We start from the raw sequence: 3,502 nt of genomic DNA, 5'->3' as shown, positions 1-3,502 counted from the left end.
CCCTACAGTAGCAAGCGTCTGAACAGCACACTTTACCAGTAGTCTGCATGCATGATTATTCCTATTTCTTTCCCATGTCTAGCTCACTGTTAATTCAATAGAATGAGACTGTATAAACCTCCAGGATCTGCACTTCTTTGGACATGAAAATCCACCTCCTAAAAGCTGTTGTGGTTTTGTTAGCAAAGCCCTTTTGTTGCAAAGATGAGAGACGGCTGGGTAGATACGAGTTATGATTGAGGTACCCATTTAGCCTTGGGCTTGGTTGAATAGGGAAGTGAAGGTCAATAGTGGGTAAGATTAATGCTGACTCAGCCACAAGGTTTCTGCAGTCTTTTCTGAGTGCATACACGTAATTTTGGAACCAGACTCAGGTAAGGAGGTAACAAAATAACTGTAGAAAGACCCAGTGAAAAGGAAATGAGGCTCACTATGATGTAGAGCATAAGAATGACCACACTAGGTCAGACCAAGTTTTTTAATGAGCAGTAGGTTAAAGTTAATGCCTAAAAAATGCTGTAAAAACAAGTAATGTAATACATTCTCCAAATGCACTCCCAGCCTCCACCAGTTTTGAAGCTCAGAAGTTTCCTGAGACAGAGTTTGCTTCACTGCATTTAGTAACTTGCAATGGATTTTTCTGTTTGTCACTTGAAGTTATGTAAATTCATAAGATGCACAACATCCTTGTTTTCAAGGAATGAAGTACTGCTTTGCTGAGTTCGATATCTCATAATGGTATGTCTGGGAGCTTTTGGAGTTTCTGGTTTGCACTCCTTTGGTTTGTGTTCTTTTCAAAATGGAAGAAAGCAGGAGAAAGTTTGACCCATCTTTCAACACTGAGCTATCTAGATCAGTAGATAATGTCTGGGACACAAGAGAATGCAGTGTGAAGAACTCTGCACAGCATTGCCACGAGCTGTCAGCAGCAGGACCAAGGGGTTTGGCAGCGAGCCCACAGATCTTTGCTGGAGGGCTGAATGTGCAAAACCTATTAAGGAGTAATTCTGCATACAGTCTGTATTGCCAGTTACTGTATTTAACGCAGTACAAGTGAGTAATCAATTGCTTTCACATTTGAAGAACTCTCACGTAGAGATTTAACATTCAGATTATTTTTTTTAATACAAATGTAAGCAGATTGGATAGTTACTTTAAAAGTTAGGTCAAGAGTTTCCTATAGAGTTAGGTTTGGAAGAAAACCTGGTTTTTTATTTTTGAGGATGGTAATCATACTACTGATGAAATAGTGTTTTTATTAAGAGTTTGTATTTGAAACAGATCAGAGTGTTAAAAGCCTCCAAAAAAATCAGTGTTTTCATGCTGTATCTTTTTGAAATAAAAGCTGCGGTTATTTCACTGGAAGGGTGTTGTGACTATATTAAATGAATGCTTATCTTTAAAACCCTACCTCATCACTTTTTGGACTGGTTATAACGTTACGTCAGCTCACAAAATGGTTCTTCACCTAGCCAAGTTTAGAAGATTTCTTTTCCAGCAGTTGTACAGTAATTTAGAATATTGCTTCTGAAAGGAGCTGTAATCAAGGTAAATGAAGGCAGTTTTGAGGTGGGGAAGTTTACTTTGTTGACTTGACTTTGTTTGTTGACTCATTGGAGGACCAAAAAAGAGTCCCCTTGGGTTTGTTGCAGTGGGATTGTTTGACTTCTTTTTTTTTCTGTTACACTGTGCTACTCTGTTCCTTTTGTGGAGTATACAGTGAAGCAGGGGACAGTGGTGGCAGTGAGGTTCAGGGCTGGCAGGAGGAAGACTGGCCACCACACCTACTCTTTTTGATTGCAAACAAAATTAAAGCTTTCACTATGATTTTCATGACAACCCTGGGAAAAGTTTTGATGTAGGCTATTTGGATTCTAAGAAAATTTAATGGTTTTGGTATATAGATATCTGGACTAGAAAGTGTTAAAGAAGAATGTCTGATACATTGTTAAATGTCCTAAACTGTAAAATAAGTGTAATAATAAAAGAGGGTAGAAAGAAGTAATAAAACAGATGAGAAATATTGGGAACCTTACTGAATTGGTGGAACATTTAAACAGATCTCTTTGAATTTTATAAAAGATTGTTTACATGGATATTGTTTCCACTGTTAATGACAAAAACTTAATTTCAAGGTAGCATTTTTTTCTGATTTATCAAAATGAAGATGTGAAACAATAGACCAACAGCATGAGGCACAGATGAAACAAGAGCTTCTTTTGTTGGAGCCTGTGAAGAGTGTGTAATCAGAGCTCAAGTCTATGGCACTTGACAAGAAAAACTGTCAGTTCTGAACCACAAGATTAACATCCCTGCCTGTACTTAAAAGATGAATACCTCTTTTTAGTTGTATCTTTCCTGCAGTTGAACTGTCAAGCACAGACATCTTGAAATCTTGTTTTTTTGAATGTCTTAAAAGAGCCATCCTCAGGCTCCTGGGTTTTTTTTTTGTGGAAAGAGATAGAAATCTGTAGTCTAGATAAAGGAATGTAGTACAGTGCATCTTCTAGGTCACCCTGAGATTGTGGCCCATAGACAAGTTGTGCAAAGAAGCACCTTATATTTCATATAATATGCTTGATCAATTTAATTCTTGATAATTGGTTTTTCTAACTTTAAAGAGGTCACAATTAGATTGATATAAAAGCATGGACTTTTTGGAAAATATGCTGATGGCAGATTTAAAAGCCAAAATACGAGAAATTCTGTGACTAATGTAGGCCTACTTTTTCATCCCATTTAATCTGTTTTGCAATTTGAAGTTTGTAATCTGCAGATATGTCTAAATACTGTTGCCAGATAAAAAAACCCCACATCTCAGAAGGGCAAAGTGTATTTCTGGATGGACTGTAGTCTTTCCATATCCCTCCCCTTAGCAGGGGTTAGAGAGAACTCAGAGACAGTCTTTTCTCAGAGGTGCACAATAAAAAGACGAGGGGATATGGTTAAAGATATAACAAGGGAAGTTCCAATTGTATGTGAGAAACAAATTCATGGGGAGGGTGTTTCAGTACTCAAAACAGATTGCTCAGCAGCTGTAGAACCTCTGTCCTTGAGGACTTTTGCAATTCAGCTGGAAAAGACTCTGATCAACCTAATCTAACTGTAAAGTTAGCCTTGCTTTGAGGGGAATGTTGGACTTGATGATCTCCTGTGGTCATCCCCGCCTAAATTTTTCTGTAACTATGCATGACAGAGGCTTGTTCTGTAAGAAACAATGTAATTCCCATAAAAGTTCAAATGAAAAAATATTCGAACTGTGCCGTGCACTGGTCTTTGGCAATAAGCAGCAACCAAAGTTTTGGAGAAGGATGTAAGAAACCCCTCTGAATACAGACTTAGGAACAGTTGCTTCTACAGAATTGAGCTTTTTCAATATCTGATATAGATTGCTTAAATGTAAGCCTGCAGGCATAAGACTTGGTCTCTCTTCCAAATGAGTAGTGTTAGGCAGAAGTCTAAATGTCCAGTCCTTTTAAAGTATTATCCCAAATTACTTCCT

Source organism: Mesitornis unicolor, unplaced genomic scaffold, assembly GCF_000695765.1.
Source record: "Mesitornis unicolor isolate BGI_N332 unplaced genomic scaffold, ASM69576v1 scaffold49420, whole genome shotgun sequence".
Classification (NCBI taxonomy): domain Eukaryota; kingdom Metazoa; phylum Chordata; class Aves; order Mesitornithiformes; family Mesitornithidae; genus Mesitornis; species Mesitornis unicolor.
Note: the sequence above shows the minus strand (reverse complement) of the source record.